The sequence below is a fragment of the Micromys minutus genome (assembly GCF_963924665.1).
Source record: "Micromys minutus genome assembly, chromosome: 28".
Lineage (NCBI taxonomy): Eukaryota > Metazoa > Chordata > Mammalia > Rodentia > Muridae > Micromys > Micromys minutus.
Genome location: NC_137963.1, coordinates 6,200,004 through 6,220,562, shown reverse-complemented (window position 1 = coordinate 6,220,562; position 20,559 = coordinate 6,200,004).

The window sequence follows — 20,559 nt, the reverse complement described above, 5'->3', positions numbered from 1 at the left end:
GACATGTAGAATTTAGAAGAATCTTTAAAACATCTGTCAGAGAATTAATATGCAGGATATATTAAAAACAACTCAGAAGACAGAAAACTCAAAACAAAACAAAACAAAAAAAAAACATACTTAAATAATAGGTTTGGATTCTGAACAGAGTTTTCAAAAGAAGAAATCAAAATAGCTGAGAAAAGTCTCTAAAAATGTTCATCGTTTTCTGACAATAAAGGACATGCAAATCAGAAAACCTTTGGGTTTTTACAGCACTCCAAACATAATGGTTAGCATCAACACAACAGCCAAAAACAGTTGTTAGACAATGTGGTGGCAAGGGTATCCTCCTTCACTCCTGGGGGAATTAGAAACTGCTGCAGCCATTGTGGAAGGCAGTGTAGAGAATTCTCTAAGAACTTAAAATAAATATACTCTAAAGCTAAGTTATACCATAACTTGACACAAGCCCAAAGACTGAATATATGACTCAACAGACATTTAATCAGTTTGCTGCTGTTCTCTTGACAATGGCAAGGAAATGGAAATATCCAAAATGTCCTTCAATTGATGAATAGATAATGAAAATATAGTACAAATACTCTATTGCACATATACTATCATCCAGATGTATGAAGTCATTTTGGAGCTGAATTGATAGGACTCGAAAGGATCATATTCAGTAAGATAGCCCAGACATGGAGACCAATGTCACATATATCCTATCATCTGAGGATGCTAGCTTGAAAATTCAAATTAAAGTATTTAGTCTGGAGTAACTGCAGAAACCAAAGATTTAAAAAAAGAAGGGGTGGGGGGACCATTTAGTTAGACCTTGGCGGTGCATGCCTTTTATTTATGCACTCAAGAGGCAGAGGCAGGCAGATCTCTGTGAGTTCAAGGCCAGCCTGGTGTAGTAAACAAGTTCCAGGTCAGTCCGGGCTATACTGGAGAATCCTGTTTAGATGGGGGAAAAAATGAGAACTGTTTGGGAGTGAGTAGAAAAAAAGAGACAAGTGATCTGAAGGGGAAGCAGAAAAAGTAATAAGTTTAATTAGGGAAAACAGAGAGAGAGAGAGAGAGAGAGAGAGAGAGAGAGAGAGAGAGAGAGAGAGAGAGAGGCTAAAACAACAGTAGAATATCTGAAAAACCATAAGAAATCATACTGTTATCTCTCTGAAGAAGCCTACAGTAGTTTGTATACATATACATAAATAATTCAAATGATAATTTCTGATCTAGGCTGTCAGTGCTCTACACAGAGCCACAGACAACCAAAGGCAGGTACTAAAAGCCTTCTTTTGACTGCTGAGTTGTCCAAGAGACTGTTGAAATATTTGAGGCTAATTTGGAGGCTATTACCTTTGCATTTGGCTGTCTCTTACGTGTGAAAGGAAAGTGCCTATTGCTGAAGACATCATGTATTTTGAACATAGAAACTAGATGACCTAAGCTGGATCGGACCTGACAGCTTACTCTCTAAGGACTGGCTTTCATGCTACCAGAAGCTACCAGGCAAGCTTCCAAAAGAGGAAAACCACCAGCAGTTTTCTATGTCTGCAATGCTTATGAACTTTAAAACAACCAGCATGTCACAACAAACCTAATGATAGGATAGTGGCAGAAATTCCTTTGTGATAACTAACAGTTCTCTGGTTGGACTTAAGACTCACTCAGCCAGAGAAAATCAGACCTCAAAATCTAGCGAACTACCCAGGACTACTGAAGTCATAGATCCTGAAAGAGAACCTGCAACCACTAATTTACTAAACCAACACAACCCCTTACTGCACTCTAAAATCCATCTTTATCCTCACTGGAGAATGTAGGTGTAACCCCTCATCAAAGAATCTTATCTTTGCAACAGATAGTGAACATTACAGAAAACTACAACTGGTCAAAATGCAGAGTTGTGCAGCTCAGTCCCACCTGCTACAAGTATATCAAAAAGGGCGTTCCTACAACAAAAGGGGCGGGGCTTGTGAGATCCAGATGAACAGGATGTTTTCTGTGAATTGAGTATTCTAGAAATTTTGTCGAGGCTGTGTTTATGAAATCTCACTTAGACATGACCCAGGTAGGAACAGCACCAACAGGCATCTTAAAATGAAAAGTGGGAAAAGTCAGTAGGTTGCACACTCATTCAGTTTGGCCTTTTGGCTTGTTGAACATCTTGAGTTCAATCCCACTTGGGAGGTAGAAGAAAGCAATCACCACAGAGGGAGAGGGAGTTGGGTGGGAGAGGGAACTGGGAGGGTAAAGGCAAACATGATCATATATTGAGGGATTGACAGGACTGAAGCCCTTGAAGCCAGCAGAAAGAATGGACATTTTGGATATTTCCCTTTCCTCAGCAGGGAGGAGAAGGGGACAGAGAATGTACCAGAGACCTAGGAGGTGAGCAACTCTCAAGACTCAAAAGGAGGGGCCTTAGATGAAATGTTTTGCAATAGGGATGGGAACTTGCAAAGACAGTGCATCAAATGAAGAAACAGGGTGGCCATCCCACAGTCAAAAATACTGACCCAGAGTTGTTTCTATCTAAAATAACTACAGGGACAAAGAAGAAGAAGAAACTGAAGGAAAAGAGGTCCAGTGACGGGCACAAATTGGGATCTAGCTCAAGGAAAGGCTCCAAGACTTGCCATGATTACTGATGCTATGATGTGCTCACAGACCGGAGCCTGACTTGTATAGTTGTGTTCAGAGAGACCCAACAAGCAGCTATTTGACACAGATGCAGATACTTAACAGATTGCATATGGGTATCCAATGGCCTGAAGTCATGTACCCCTGAGAATGAATTAGGGAAACACTGGAAGAAACTGAGGAGGAGGGCAATCCCATAGGAAGATCAGCAGTCTCATATAACCTGGACCCCTGAGATCCCTCAGATAGTGGGCCACCAACCAGGCAGAGCACACTAGCTATAAGGGCTGAGAATCTTCAATGATTACTAAGCTACCAGTACTATTAAAGTGAAACCTTTCCTTTGCTGGGATACTTGGTGCATACAAGGCAGCATATACCAGCTGACATGAGGACCCCAATACATATACAGCAGAGGACTGCCTGGCCTGGCCTCAGAGAGAGAAAATGTACCTAGCCATTGAGAGACTTGAGTCTCTAGAAAATGGGGAGGTGTGGTGAGATGGAGTAGGGGGGTTGGGGCTATCGTCTTGGAGATGGGGGAGCAAGTATGGGATGAGGAACAGCCAGAGGGTGGAGAAGGAATGGGATAATGACTGGAATGTAAGGAAAGATTAAAAATCAGATTCATTAAGGAAAAACAAAAAACAAAACAACAAGAACGACAAATCCTATGGAATGCTGAGAGCAGGAGAAACAGTCTTCCCCAATGAAGAACATAAGAATTGGTTAAACAATAACAAATGGACATCCTTGCAAACATATAAGGACATGAAAGACTGTACAGAAGTAGCAGATTATATTTATATACTTAATAACACACACATTGTAATAATAACTGAAGAAGCACAAGGTGTGATCTGAGAGAAAACAAAGGGAGTGTATATGTTAGGGTTTGGAGGAATGGTGTAATTACAGTTTCAAAACCATTAACATTCTATATTAGAGCATGTTTCATTTACAATTCCAGTGTGCCCCAAACAGAACCATTAATGCCAGGATCTAAAATCATGGTCTATAGAAACTACATTTTTATGAGTGCAAACCAAAACGGTTGGCAGTTAAAGGCTCACAGATGAACACCAAACTAAATATTCTGAACAGTAAGAAACTAAATTAAAAGAACATGTCAAATTGCATCATGAGTTCCCTTAAACTAAAACCAGTGACTGTAGATTTGGTTTGATCTGGGGTGGGATTTTTGTTTGTAGGTTTTGTTTCCCTTTGAGTTCCTGGTGTCCCAGGCTGTAGTTTCATGATGAATAGGTTGAAAGCAATTACATGGACTTTTAACCACTCCTGCTATTGCTTCTGAAGAATTGTACTGGAACAGCAAATGAAGGATTAGAGGGTGACTCTCCAGGGGCAGAGGAAGTACACATCAATCTGTCCCGGTTATAGTGTGACACAGAAGATATAATGCTAGGGTGGCCAGAGATCATAGCACAGTGTGCTTTGAGAGGGAAGGGTCATTGTGAAGAAAAATAATAATAACTCTTTTCTTTGTATCAGTAACTGTTCAATGTTACTCATACCCTCACGGACACACTGCTAATCACAAAAGGTAAGATCACAAGGAGAGTTTGTGGTTCATTTCCAGATTGGTTCATACATTACTGTGATAGCCTGTCTCTGGGTGTTAGCATAGAGTATGTTTGGCCAGCAAAGCCCTCCGTCCTCATGGGAGAGATGAAGGTTCTTCAAAGTCACCCTGGATGACTATAGCAAAACATATTTGCTCCTAGTTACTCTCTACACACCTCACAATAGCTGTGATGAATGCTTTGAGTCTATTTCTGTTTGGTTTTTTTTTTGTTGTTGTTGTTTGTTTTTGTTTTTATTATTCCCTCTCCAGCACCAATAATAAAAATAAAAACAAAAACAAAAAACAGCAGATATTTGCACAGATATTGTTTTCCTTTCTCTTTGCTATATTTTCTTCTGGTCATATTCATTAAATTCTAATCATAAGTTTATTGAATAGAACAATAAAATGGGGATATTTGTGTGCATTTAGATAAAGTTTATAGTTTGGCAAACAGAGTGCAGAGGGGGGGGAAGTGACTTCCCAGAAGTAGTGAGCAGGATCGTTCACAATCCAGCTGTAGAACAGAGGTAGATGGCAGGTGGGCCCAGATAGGAACAAGGATGGGAGAGTGCTGATAGGAATGTATTCCAAATGAGAATTAGAAATCTTAAAAGGGAATTTCCTGGGAATTTTCATAAATAGTAGTTACATTGGTGTGCTTTGCTGTTATTGTTGTACCTCTTGAGGGAAAACAAAAACAAACAAACAAAAAAAAAACTAAAAACCAAAACCAAAAAAAAAAAAAAAAAAAAAAAAAAAAACAAGGCAAAGCTCCCCTCTCTCCCGTTCTTCTGCAGATTGCAGAGCATTTGGACCATAAAAGCAGAAACTGGGAAGATGGAAAATAATAACACTTGTTGGCTGCCTTAGAACCAAATCAAAGAGCTACATCTCAAGAGGATGCCGGGATCTAGACTCTGGGGTGAGAGGGTAGGGTGCTTATACATAAAGGCTTTAATGCGAAAGACTGATGGGAAAAGACAGGAGTGAAGAGCAGGAGAAGACAGACTGACTGCTCAACCTGCCTTTGGAGACAATAGTTTCCTTCCTTGTGAGCAGACATCCATTCAAAAGAGGTTACATAATGCCTTCAGAGATTTGGGTTGGTGTCTTTGCTTTTGTTTTGCAGTTCTGTGTGTATCTGGTCTTGGGTCCAGCTTCTATACATCATATCCTTAGGATTTATTTGGAGTATTTCTAAATCCCAATACTGCAGATCTTGCTAGAAGCTCAAAGGCCTGGCTCTACTTTCAAGCTCTACCACCTGCTAGCTGGATGAGCATGAGTCTTAGTGCTACAAACAAGAGGTATTAGGTTGAGTTTTACCCCTTTTACCTAATGATACATAGAAAGTTACTTAAACTTCTGAATCAATTTCCTTCTCAGTAAACAATAGTACCTAGTTAAATTGTAGCAATCATATAATTAATATGTGTCTGCTTGCAGAGCTTTCAGAACTGAGGCTGGCTGGCTTGGTAAATAAGGATATTAATGATTGATACTCATTGTATGGTCTTCATTATTTGTATAAGGTTAAGTAGAAAATCTGAATGTAGCAGAGCATGTATGCTGAGTCTGATTTAGTTACTATACCAAATGCCATGTGATACCTCTGTGCACCAATGTAAGCATTCAAAGATGTGAATGATCTTTGGAGGTACCATGATATGGTTGATCCTACAGTGAATTTAGACCAGCAGAAGTTCAAATCTATAGTAACAAACAAGGGCTTACCTGAGCTCTCTCATCCTGCTGTTCAGCCTAAAGATGTCGCCCAGTTCCATTCTCAACTTTTCTCACACTCGGGCAGCTTCCTGTCAACACTGACACTAAGGCACATGCCACTTGAACTCCTGAAATGGATATTTGAAATCACAAATGGACAGTAATCAGAAGTTAGAAAAAGAAAAAAATAACAAATCTCCCAAAGTGTTTAAGACTTCCTTTGTTCAGAAAATCTGGAAAGACATTTAGGTTACGTGTTCATTTCTATGTGGTGAGAATTCTTCTCAAGCTATACTGAATTTTGTCAGTACATACATGAAATTCCAGGAGGGAGAAATCTTCAGACAATTAAGTGAATATTCCCTAAAGCCATTGGAGGAAGCCAGGCAATCCTCAATGGATCACTAGGTGTATTCAGACTTTCAGGGTCTCTTCAGAAGAGTGACCTCAGTTGTAATTCATGTAATCACCAAGCCAGTGTGTCCACCTTCTTCATTCCCTAGAGGGGAATAAGCTTATGTAAAAAAAAAATTGAAACTCTTTAATCAAGAAAGGGAAGGCATTGCATGGAAAGAGGAACTGGGGAAGGGTGTATAGAGAACTAGGATTCCTCCTAAATGTGTCAAAAAGGGCAGTGTCTGCCTAATCTTTACAGTGTTCATCCATTTCTCATTGTACTGCGAGCTGAAGATTATTAGGACAGCATATGAGTCGCCTCTCTATTGTTCGTATCTGATATATGAGGGCAGCCACACAGAGTGAAGGAGATGGTCGGCTAGAAGTTTTATCATCTGAAATCAAAGCAGCCTTTTCTGCAACACATGGCTGCAGGAGTCAGAGCTCCTTCATGTGAGCAAGTAGCTAAGGCCAAGGGTTTCCAGCTCCGTACTTGTTTATAACATGCTCTAAAGGAAGGGATAACTGACCTCTGCACGAAGAAGAAGCTTTTGCTTTAATGGAAATGGCATCTCCTTGAACATGGTTGGGCACATCTGTAATCCCATCACTCAGGGGACACAGTCGGGCAGATATCTGTGAGTTCAAGAGCAGCCAGGGTTATATAGGGAGACTCTGGCAAGGAGAAATGGGGAGGGATCAAGCAAGAGCCCTAGAGTTGTTCAGGTAAATTCCACAGTGGAGTCAGGACTGTCAAGATCGAATAGAAATAAAGGCCTGAGGCAAATCTATCAGTATACATGGTGAAATGCATTCATATAGTTTAGGTTTCTGAGAAGTCTGCTTTTCAGGGAGGAATCATTCCATACAAACTGTTCTTCACAAAGATACTTGTTTCTCAGCTCTGGAAAGTATCATCATTCCATAACATTCAGTTGTAGGTAATGTCTAGACAGACTGTATATAGTGAATGTCACCATCACCCAGGATCACAGCTGACCCCACTGTCCTCGACCTTACAATCTCGGCCCTTTTTAAGGCAAACCTGACAATACGTCTTTCTGATACGCATCTGCGCCCATCACTCCGAACCACAATTCAGCACACTTTGTTCTACCACCTATCCTTCTGCTAGCTCTCATAATTATCGATCTCTGATAAATACATATTTTGCCCCCAAACCTCCCCTAAGCATTTGCCTCTAATCGCCCCATTGTGCAAGTGGACTGGACCACAGCTTGTCAATGAAACTCGCTTGGCATTTTTTTTTTTTTTATTTCTCACATCTCAGGAGACACAATGCTCACATTTACATAGCTTTAAATCACTACAGTGATGTCTAGAAATAGAAGCAGCATCAAGGACTTACATTAAAATGTGGAGCTGGGACTAGAAGTGTTCTGTAAGTTCTGAAACCTCTGACTTCTGGAAGATTCCTCTCTAAAAAAAAGGACTACTGTGTATCTTAGAAAGTACATCACAATATTATATTGAACAAAATAAGATATTAGAAACAGGACATAAAGAAAGTCTAGAAAGTTAAGGGAATGAATGACAAAGAAAGTGACTAAAATCAAATTCATATCAAAAAAATAGCAGAATAATTTATAAGCAGAGGAAAGTTTTTTTCGTTGTTTAATGCACACAGGTGTATGTGCATGTGTGGTCTGTGTGTGTGTGTTTGTGTGTGTGTGTGTGTGTGTGTGTGTATTTCCAAGGGTATGCCTGCCACTATGTGAGTGCACAAGTGGAAGGGAAACTTCAGAGACTTGTCTTTGTCTTCCACCCTGTTTGAGATCATCACTCTTTTGTTGTTTGCTGCATATGACTGTTTTCCGACCCACAGTTCTGGGTATTCTCCTGTCTCGATTCCCATTTTGCTGGGGTTACAGATGTATGTTCTCATATTTAGATTTGTGTAGGCTCTGGTGATTTGAACTCAAGAACTCATTGCTAGGGCTTTACCCATGAATTCTATCCTTAACCAAGAAATTATTCTTTTATGATAGTCTCTGTAGTTTCACTTGAACACAAAGTTTATATATATATATATATATATATATATATATATATATATATATATATATATATATATATAAAATGAAAGTCATTATGTATTACATATGCATAAGATGAACCCATCAAGACAAAGAAAACTCTGACTCTACAGTAAGTTTTCCTGTAATTTCCAGCTAATGCCGAGTAGGTCATTTTTGTGTCTCCTTGGTTACTGCTTCTTCGTTATGCTACCCTAACTTTCTGTAGCCACCCTCAGCATGGATTCACAGATTCCATGCTCCCCACAAATGCATACACATCCCTTCTGTTCAGCTGAACCAGCTGCTTGCGATTCATCTGCTTGGTACTGGCAGATGGGAGCAGTGTGATCAAACAAGTACATTCAGAGACTTGGATGAAATCCAGTTGACTGCTGGCATCCCGTACTCTGTCAAAGTGAGAGAGGCCAACGCAACCTAAGAGTACACATAAATGAGGTGAAGACAGGAAGAGAACATCAACCTTCCTATTAAGAACTGTTTAGCTAAATTCACTAAGTCAAAAAAATACAATCTTTGACCTGTCATTTTTGAGGACTATAGTTAAAATAGTTAATGAATATGGAGTGACAGGGAGACAGCAAAATCTTTTTATTACCGAAGACCTTAATTTTGTTTAAAGTTTTTAATACACTTCAGCCTGACTTTATTCTAACAGTGGCATATGAAATTTCTCTGAACAGAATGTCTTTCTCCTATTTAAAGGAAGTTTTGAAGAGCATACAAAGCTCACTTTTATGAATCGCATCACTGGTTGAGTGAAAAGAATGGAATTCGGGTGCTTTTAGTTCCGAGTCCAGGATATCTCATTAGATACCGATGAATGTCTTCTAGGACGCAAGAGGCTGGATACAGTGCTGCCAGGGCCCCCAATCTATTTACAACCCGAAGAAAACTTGAAAGAAAACAAAGGACATGGTCCTTAGAAACAAGCCATCTGTTAGAGAGCAGAGCAAAGCAGCCAGGCATGCACACGCCCAGGCGGGGCTGCCAGGACCTGGCTGGGGAGACTCTGCTGCAAGTTCTCTAAATGCTAATTCCTGTAAAACTGGAACAGTATCAGCTGGTTAGTGGCAAGCCTGGAGGTGCTAGTGGAAAAATGGTACAACAAACACTACTTAGTCCCCCTGTCGTCCTTTTCCTCCAGGAGGTGGGGGACTTTTATCCTGACCACTTACCGGGGGCCTGTGTATGCTGTTATGTTACAAGTTAGTAAGACGAACAATGGTGATCATTCCTCTCTTAATATAATGATGTCCTAAAGTTCTCTGGGAGTTCACCATTCTATTGACAACGTGGGGCTCAGCGATACAAAAGACCCAGCAGCCTGTGTATTTCTGTGTCTCCCTCCTTTTTTGTAACTGCAGTGTGTCATGTCCATTTACGGGTTTCCTTGTGTTTGTTTTTGTGAGACAGGGTTTTACTATTTATCCTAGGCAATTCTTGAAATTAAATACTTCCTATCCCAACTTTGCAAGTGTCCCAGAGTTAAAGGTGTAAACCACCAAACTCCCATTTCCCCCTTTTTATTTTGTCAAAGAAAAAAAAAAGATTTAAAACATTGAAATTATTGTTGGGATTATAAACTGGTATAACCATGCTGGGAATCAATTGAGCAGTTCCTCAGAAAATTGGGCAAGTGCTACCTGAAGATCCAGCTATACTACTCCTGGGCATGTAACCAAAAGATGCTCTACCATAACACAAGGATATGTGCTCTACTATGTTCACAGAAGCTTTATTTGTAAGACCCAGGATCTGGGAAAATCCTAGAAGTCTCTCAAGCAAAGGATAGATGTAGGAAATGTGGTTCATTGGAATGGAATACTATTCACAATGAAATACTATTCAGCTATGAAAAACGAGGACATCAGGAATTTGGCAGGCAAATGGATAGAATTGGAAAATATCGTCTTGAGTGAAGTGATGCTGACCCAAAACGACATGCATGATATTTACTCACTGATGAGTGGACATTAGACAAAAATTACAAAATACCCATGATACAACTCAAAGAACTTAGGAAGCTTAACAAGAAGCAAGGTCCGGGTGTGGATACTTCAATCCCACTCAGAAGGGAGAACAAAATAATCACCAGAGGCAGAGAAAGGGAGGGAAATGGATAGAAGAAGGGAGTAAGAGAAGAAAGGGTACATAATCAGGTATGCGGGGGACAGGAGAGAAGCGCAGAAGGCCAGGAGAATCCATGGAAATATGCAGCTGAAGGACATGTGGGGTGGGGGCACCTCTAGAACGTCCCAGAACCCTGGGATGTGAGAGGCCCTCAGGATTCAATGGGAATGACCTTAGCCAAAATGTCCAACAGTAGGGAGATGCAACATGAAAATTCTGTCTCCACGGTCCCAGGTGAGGCATGGGGCTACCCACCCATCCTCAAATTTCTTTAACCAGAATTGTTTCTGTCTAATAAAAATGCAGGGACAAAAATGTAGCAGAGAATGAAAGAAGGGTCATCCAGTGACTGTCCCAACTTGGGATCCATCCCATTCATAGGCACCAAACCCTGACACTTTTACTGATCTCATGTAGGGCTTGAAGACAGAGGAGATGGATGCCACCTGAGGAGCTCTACTAGTAGCTGATTGACACAGATACACACATACCTATAGCCAACTGATGGACTGAAGGCCTGGGACTCCTAAGAGTTAGGGAAAGGATTGAAGGAGCTGAAGGAGATTGCAACCCCATAGGTAGAACAACATCAAATAACCTGGAACCCTCAGAGCTCCCAAAGACTAAGCCACCAAACAAAGAGCATACATGGGCTGGTCTGTGCCCCACCCCCAGCATATATGAGGCAGAGGATTGCCTTGCTGGCCTTAGTGGAAGAGGATGTAACCAATTCTATAGAAAATTGATGCCCCAGAGAAGGTAAATGCTGGTGTGGGTTAGGTAAAGTTGGCGAGGAGGAGTACCCTCTCAGATGTAAATGGGAGGTGGGATGGGTAAAGAACTTAGGGAAGAGGGACCAGGACAAGGAATAACATTTGAAATGTAAATAAAATAATTTAATAAATTTAAAAGAAAAAGACATTGCCAACCATTCTTTAAAGCTTTGTATTTTATTAAATATGAGTGGTTTTCTGATGAATAAGTGTACTATTTGAGAAGGTAGTTTGAAAAACGATTCCTGGGAATGCCAAAAACAATCCTGCCTCAGGACCTTGCAATTGCCATTCCCTCTGCACAAATTCCCTCCCAAACTACTTTCTTTCCTTTTCTCTCTTCTTTTCTATCTGTAAATAATATTAATCAAGGCTTTTCTGTTCATTATTTCATGTGTAAAATCTCTTCTATGTTCTATCCCTTTTTCGTGCTTCTTTGCCCCATAAGCAGCTTTGCTTTTAATCTAGGTCCACTGGCTCATACCTAAAGTCTCAGCACTCGGGACCTTAGTCTTGAGAATTTAGAGTTAAAGGCCAGATCGGGTGCAATACTGAGATGCTATGTCAACAGACAAATGGAATTTTAAATTCCCATTCAATTGATTGCTACTATTAATAGTATGAATGTTTTGGGCATGGGGTGGAGGGAGAGAGAAGAGGAAAACTTTATGGAGTCCATTCTCCTTTGTGTGCATTCTGGGGACCAATGCCTTTTACCATCCTCTGTAACTTGCATCACATTCTGAAACTGAAGACTACGCTGCTGAGAGACGGACTCTGGAACCCATCTGCCTGCTTCAGATTTTGGCTTGGTCTTTTGCTAGCTCACCAAATGTAGAGCAAATTGCTAAACATTATCTGCAAACTAGGGATTGGAACAATGGTAAGTTTCTCATTGGGGGAATTGTAGCAAGTTGATTGGCGTTTGGCACACAATAAGCGCTATTAAATTGTTAGCTACTAAGCACTTATTTCCTGCCATTATTTTGTAAGGATTGTAGTTGATTTTGTCTTTTTTGTTCACTAATGTATCCCAGTGAATAGATTTGTTCTTGGCACATAGCAAATGAGCAATAAATATTTATTGAACTTATGAATGAATGAAGAACAAATGCCTTGGGAGATAGGTTGTCCTTCTGTGTGCAAGCCTCCAGTCTTAGTTAAGTCATATTTCACTACACACAAAGACACTGGGTTCGTTAGTTTCTTATGTCATATCTTTACGGTAGAAGCCTCTTTAGTTACACATGTTAAAGCATTGACATTTCATATCTTCACATAGTTGTCTTAATAGCTATGTTCATAAGGGAAAAATTTAAAAAGAAAATGTATATTATATACAACTTTCAGAGTCTGTAATTCCACGGGATTTTAGTCTGTTTTTACATCTATAAGGTTAGAATTTCCTAACATCCAGCACTGGTGGGCTAGAGAAAGACAAGGAATGATTTAAGAAACAAGAACAGAGCAATGAAATCCAGGATGAAGGACCAACATTTCCACGCAGTACACAACTCTCGAGCAAGAGAATAAAGTTGGAAACCACAACATAACTTGGGTTATGATAATAGTCAATTTTCACAGCCAATGTGCTCCTCCTTCCCAGGGTTTTTCCTCTGAGAAGTTATAGAAGAAAACAAACACAAAAGAAAATTTAAAAACAGATGGGAATCTCAGCTATTGAGCTTCAAAATAAACCTTTAGAATAGTGTGGCCAAGATAGTGGCATGGGCAGAAAAAAAAAAAAAAAGAATTAAATCTTTTGAAAGCCTTGGTTTTGAGTTACTCAGTGTGTGATCCCAGGGGACTCGTGACACAGAGTTCACAAACTGAGCAGTAGACGGGAAGCAAAGCAAAGCTGGAATAGGTAGGAAAGTGTAGGTAGGCTTTCCTATTTCACCTAACCCTGGACTTGGGAAGGTTGTTTCTGCAGGCTGGAAGCGAGACTTAAGACAGAGGAAAGCAAGATTGGAAGATCACAGAATGTTCAGGAAAGGGGCCTTGTGCCGGTCCATTTCCTCCAGGCGAGAAGAGGATCCAGAACTTCAGAATCTCAGGATAGTCTGGGATTTCTGATGTTGGCAATCATTTGTAGCTTGCTTTGTAGTTGGGCTTTGAGAAGGCAGTCAGCCCTGACTGCCTATGCTGTTTCAAATTCAGAATATGAAACTTCTAGAAAAATTCACTCAGTATAATCCAACCTTGGGAAACTTGTGCACCCCCAGAGAGGTATGAAAATATTTATCATTATAACCAGCCACTGCAAGCAATAAAGATGTAGCTGGATAGCAGGGGCGGGGGGGGCGATGTTTGAGAACTTGAAGTATGAAAAGTCTAATAGCCACGTTTGAATGACCTTGGGAGGGCAACTGCAAACTGGGCACACGGGTTCTTAAGGATGATGAAAGTACGTCAGCTCAACACTATGTGGCTTTTAAAAATAGCAAAATAAAACAACCAAAAATGATATCAAAAACAAACAAATAAAATGGAGACACAAACAGCAAAGCCCCAAACAAACAAAGAATAACACAAACACAAAAAAACAGAAAAGCCAGAGTCGCTCCAAACTTTCAATACTTCTGCCCCAGCTACTTAATTCCTAGGTCTCCAGGAGTATCCCTCAAGAAGAAGCTCTGTGTGTGTGTGTGTGTGTGTGTGTGTGTGTGTGTGTGTGTGTGTGTATGTGTGTATGTGTGTGTATGTGTGTGTATGTGTGTATGTGTGTATGTGTGTATATATATGTGTATGTGTGTGTGTATATGTGTGTGTATGTGTGTATGTATATGTGTATGTGTGTATGTGTGTGTGTGTGTGTATGTGTGTGTATGTGTGTATGTATATGTGTATGTGTGTATGTGTGTGTGTGTGTATGTGTGTGTATGTGTGTATGTATATGTGTATGTGTGTATGTGTGTATGTGTGTGTATGTGTGTATGTATGTGTGTATGTGTGTGTATATGTGTGGATGTGTGTGTATGTGTGGATATGTGTGTATTTGTGTATATGTGTATATTTGTGTAAGTGTGTATGTGTGTGTATGTGTGTGTATGTGTGTATGTGTGTGTATGTGTGTATGTGTGTGTATGTGTGTGTATATGTGTGTATGTGTATGTATGTGTGTGTGTATATGTGTGTATGTGTATTTATGTGTGTGTGTATATGTGTGTATGTGTGTGTGTATGTGTATGTATGTATGTGTGTTGTGTTGTGTGTGTGTGTGTGTGTGTGTGTGTGTGTGTATGTGTGTGTTGGAAGGACCTGGGTACCAGACATAAGAGTGAAGGGTCAGCCACCTGGTTTTGTGCTTTCATCTGTGCACGGGTATTCCCTCTGGGTTTTGTTTGTTAATCTACAGTGCATGTCATGTAGAAAGGGTCTGCAACTTCATGGGAAGAATAACATTGTCAACCAACCAAACCATCCAGAGCTCCCAGGGACTAAGACAGTAACCATTGAGCACACATGGAGAGACCCATGGCTCCAGCTGCATATGTAGCAGAGGATAGCAGTTTCTGGCATCAATGGGAGGAGAGTCCTTTGGTCCAGTAAAGGCACATTTTCCCTTAATAGGGAAATGCCAAGGCACTGAAGTAGAGAGGATGACTGGGAGAGGGAGCACCTTCATGGAAGCAAGTGGGAGGGGAGAGGGGAAGGGAGTGGGGGAAATAGGATAACATTTGAAATTTAAATACATAGAATATCCAATAAAAAGATAAAATAAAATAAATCAACAAATCCAATTGTAGTCCTGAAATCAAGGACTTTGTGGACAGAATAACTGTTGGCAGATACATATATTAGTGTTTTTAATGTTTAGACAATACTGTTTATGAAGCTGCACAAAAAAAGCCTGTACATCTTATATCTGATAGCCAAAAGCTATGATTACTCATAAATTGATAACAGTTCTCAGAGAGAAGAATGGAAATATAAATGCTCCCTAATTTGATATTTTGTTATTTGAGTTTTGTATAGTATAAAACAATCTGCAATGTTTATGAATTCTGTACACTTTGCTTTCATAATTCCTTATTAAGAAAAGGGCTTGTCTATTGAACATACATAAAGTACAACTCTGTTCGCTACAGTTCTGTGTTGTTACAACGTGAGATATCTCAGGACAAAATTTCTAGGCTAATTCCCACAAATACCTATATGACAAGAAAGAACTTTGAGTATGCCCCAAAAGCCAAGTCCTGATAGATTAGCCTAACACAGCAACGGTGGAAGAATCTTACTTTTGGTTAACAAATAGCACATTTTTAGGCAAGGAACCTTCATGATCTGACCTCAGTCTTACAGAACAAATGAATGTAAATGAATACCAGCCCAGCAGACAGGAATATCCACGATCTCAACTTCATAGCAGCCTCTGCGCTGGGGGGAGGAAAAGACTGAGAAGTCATTTCTTCTACTTTGTTTAGTACACAATCACATGGTTTATGGAAAATAAGATTTCCAGTTTGTTAGAGTGATAATGTTACTCAGATGATTTCCTGAGAACATTATATACCCCTTTCTCCAATGAACGCACAGTAGAATATTACCAGACGAAATTAAAATGTTAAATTGTTTCACGTCGTTTAATTTAAGACTTAATGACACAGGCTGTGCGGTACTGAGTAAAATCCTCAGTTGGGGAAAAGGACTGTTATATGCTGCACTTCGGATTAGGAGTCATTTAAACACATTCTAAGAAAACTCTTCTGTATTGCGCACATTGTAAAATAAGCAACCATTTAGACAAATGGACACTAGGAGAAATGCTGGGGACTGACAGTCTCAGGGTTTAAGCTTAACTCTTCCTGCTCTTGGTGCTTAAAACATTCCTGCACAGATATGGGAAAATGGACGGTTATGTGGCTCTGCATGTTAAGAAAAATGCTGTGATTAGAGCATGAAACTATGCCTCTGATTAGCAGGATGTAAGGGTAAATTTGTCAAATTATTCAGTTGCCCCCTGTCTTTAAAGCCTGGTATCATTACCGAGAAAGCAAGGCTTCTCACTGTAACCCCGATTTCTCCTTTATACTTTAAATCTGTGTCTCTTAAGCCTTCCTATAGCAAGCCCTATCCATGTTCGCATGCCTGAGTAACTAACAGAAATGTAGAGGGAAGACACAGCTCTTTTTCCCCTCATATGTCTTGACCCTCCTTTTCCAGTCTGTTGTAAATTGCCTTCAATAAGGATGTCATATCCTTTACTTCCCAGCATGAACAAAGGTTTATTTCTAAACTGTGATCCATGAGAGAAAGACATTTTCATAAGTCAGAAGCATTCTTTCTTTTTCCATGTTCCTTCAAAGTCTACCTAATGAGATTTCTCTCAGTTTAGATCTTTCTTCCTGGTTATCAATATTAGAAAAGTAAAGTAATTTTCCAATTGGAAGATGCTTATGACTGATAGTTTCTGAAGGACTATTCATTAGAAAAGAGGAAAATGTTTCTTTGAATTATATCTTATCTGTAGCCAAAATAAAACATAGAGAAAGAAGAAAGAGGAGGAGAAGGAGGAATGAAGATGGGAGAAGGAAGAGAGGAAGGAAAAGTGTATTTATTGAGGACCCAAGGTCCGTTAATAGTTTGTTTAAATGGGTAATACGCACAAGAGCCAGACCTAAGCATTTGCTGTTGTTTTCCTATCAAAAACACTATCCTGTGAATATTGCACAGTGGCCCATTGACAGATTCAGGAAGCACACGGAGCATCTTTTAGGATAACATAGTTGGCAGTGCTGGGGAGATGGTAGTGAAGAAAAACCCCACAATCTTCTACCTCCTTGGGATTAGTTTATAACTCATATAAATGAGAGCAAAGAATGCACTTTAGAAGCATTGTAGACTTTTATTTTCATCATAACCACTGAACAAGTGTTTGTCAGGAAGAAGCATACCTTCAACTGAACTTCACAAAAGGCTGGATAACTGGTTAGAATTTCACAGACCGTGGATGGGCAGGATGGGATGTTGTATTTCCATTGCCTAATTATAATTGATTTTGGACTGCCTTTAATCCTTAAATAGCCATTCTTTTCTCTCTTCTATGTCACATGCACAATCCCAGGGCAATGATAGTCACATCAACCATTTTGGCAAAGTATTAACTTAAGAAAACCTTAGTCTTCACAGTCTAAAGCCTGAGTCATCACCTGGCATCTGAGCCCTGTAGCAAATGTTTACCACGTTAATTCAACCTACTAGGTAAGGTTTCCAGAAATGCCTTTGAAAAGGGTCTCTTAATGTATTACTTCCTTGGTTCTGTTACAGGAAAAAAAATTGTCACATATTTAAAACGTAATTTAGGGTAACCAAATTCCGGGTCCCACGGCATTGTCATTCAGATTTGCCTCTAGGGGGAAAAATGATCTTTTATCTTTTATGAGATAAGAACAGTGTTTGTGTAGCAGAAACCTGCACGTCAAGAAATATTAGTACCTGCATTTTACAGGACTGAAGATTGGAGCCGTTCATGGGATATCTCAAGGTATAACAAATCTCTTATGCAACATAACATACACATGAGCACATACGACAACATGCATAGTATTCGTTGCATGCTTCTGATAGCGTAAAGGTGAAGCTGTGTAGTGCAGGCAGGAGCTGGGCGCATCTCTATCCTCAGCCTTGCCTTCCACGGACCTGTTTAAAAGCCACTTTTTCAATCCTAGTCTTTCATCTTCATACAAGTCTCTCAGGTTCAGAGGAGGAAGGTGACTTTTTTTTAAGGACTCGCAGATAATTAGTGGTAGAGCCCGAAGGAGAACATCCTTACTTTCAGATGAAAATCACTGAAGCTAAGAAACATCAAATACTGAAAATCTCAGGCCGTAGTTTGCAGAAATTAGCATTAGATGATCGTTCACATTTTTTCCTTCAGAACTTCTTCTCAATAATCCCCTGATTCCTACAGTCTTGACATCCCTTAGCTCATCTCTATACCATGCCCACAGAGTTGTCATCTTCCAAGATTTTATCTTATTTTGTTAAGGTCTTTTTCTAGATCAGGGCACTCTTCCCTTCCTTGTCAGACTGAACCAGAAAGTATGACTTCACTCAGCTCCAACTATGAACACACTTCTATTCTAACAATACGTACAGCAACCTCAGCCCCTTTACCGGCATGAACTATGTACACGAACATCTATATCATGCTTCCAGGAACTTATTAGAAACCTTAATCTTATATCTAAGGAAAAGGATTAGAGGCTCAATTTATCCTAAACTTGTTTGGGTTCATACAAACTAAGACAAAATCTCCACTAAATGAAAATTTCTGGAGAGTCACCAATTTACATACATGTGCATGGGTATGATTAAGCATGTGTCTTTTTTCTACAACATGACAAAGGTGACTTGTAGACAGAAGGAATTTTGGGGGATCTTATGACTTCAAAGGGCTTACCATCACTTCAAGGAAGTATCCGCACAAGCAGTAGACATGGTTTTTGGAATTGGCAAATGAGAGCTGAGGGCTGAGGGCTTACATCTTTAGCTAGAAACAAGAAGCGTAGAGAGCAGACTTGGAAGGGAGCATGGTTTGTGAAGCCTCAAAGCCCACCTTTAGTGATATATCTCCTCAAGCAAAGTCACACTTCCAAACACTTCCCACACAGCATTAGCTGCAGACCAAGTATTCAAATGACTGAGATGTGGGTGAAATCTTTTTTAAACTTCACATAATTTATAGGATTCTTTTCCCCCAAAGAAATTATTGGAAATTCTCTGCATTTACATTTCAGTTGTTATCCCTTTCCCACAACCCCACCCTCCTCCCCATTGCTTTCATGAAGGTGATCATTCTCCCAACCACCCTCTCCCACCTCAGCACCTTGATGTTTCCCTACACTGGGAAAATGAGCCTTTGCTGAACCAAAGGCCTCTCCTCCTATTGTTGTCAGAAAGTGTCATCCTCTGCTGCATATGTACCTCGGGCCATGGGTCTCTCCATAAAATCTCATTGGTTGGTCTTTAAGTCCCTGAGAGCTGTAGTGGGTTTGGATAGTTGATAAGTTTGTTCTTGCCATTAGGTTACAGACCCTTTCAGCTCCTTCAGTCTTTCCTCTAGTTCCTCATTGGCATCCTCATGTTCAGTCTGAAGGTTAGCTACAAGCGTCCTCTTCTGTATCAGTATGGCTCTGGCAGAGCCTCTGAGGAGGCATCCATATCAATTCCTTCCAGTAAATACATCTTAGCATCAGCAATAGTTCTTGGGTTTGCTGGTTACATTTGAGATGGATCTCCAGGTGAGGCAGTCTCTAGATGGTCTGTTCTCAACTCCCTGCTCCTCTATTTGTCCCTTTATCTCCTCCCATGAACACTTTGTTCTTCCTTCTAAGAAAGACTGAAGCTTCGACTTTCCGGCCTTCCTTCTCTTTGAGGTTCATAAGTTCTGTGGATGGTTCATTGGGTATTCAGAGCTTAAATCAGACATGTTAAAGAAAAAGAAAACAAGGGGGGGTTATATAACTTGAAAATTGTCAGTTAATAGAAAACCATTTAAATTAATAAACAAGCTCCTTCTCTTGAATAACAGAGAAAGAAGCTTCAAGAATGATCAGAACCCTTGTGCACCCTCGTTCTTGTGGTTTTGTGGTCACTGGCATTCTTAATAGCATCCTTTTTTTGAGCTGCACTGTAGCTTTGCTGTTGAATAAAGTTTCTTTGGTACCTAAAGATCTGTGTCGGTATGAAGTTCAATACCAAGAATAAGAGACTAAGAACCTAGAAACATTTGTCCCAGAGCCTTATCATATATAATAAAACTTAGTCATCCTACAGAAGCCACAATAATGCCACTTCTTTTAAAGCTTCTCATGTTCCATGCAGTCATCTCACTCTTTTACTTCCTAAGTATTTCTACATGATTGACATAATTCTATTTAAAATTTATTTTTCAAAATTAAAGCACAGTCGCTTAATTACCCCCATTCCGTTTTCTCCCTCTGGAAGCTGATGTGTACGACCCCTTTCTGTTCTCTCTCTAATTAATAGACACTTTTATTTTCATTGTTGATGGTGGTGGTGGTGGTGATAGTGGTAGTGGTGCTCATTTTGTAGAATGTTTCAGGGCGGACTTCTTGGTGTTAGATAAGCAATTGCTATGCTCTTCCCTGGAGAAAACTCTTTCTCCTGCTTTCAGTATTCCTTAGTTGCCTGTAGTTCTTCATCTAGTATGAAAACCCACGACATTTTACATCTTCCTGTCTAGCACTTCATCTGATACATCCACAAGACAACTTCTGCAACTAAAGAC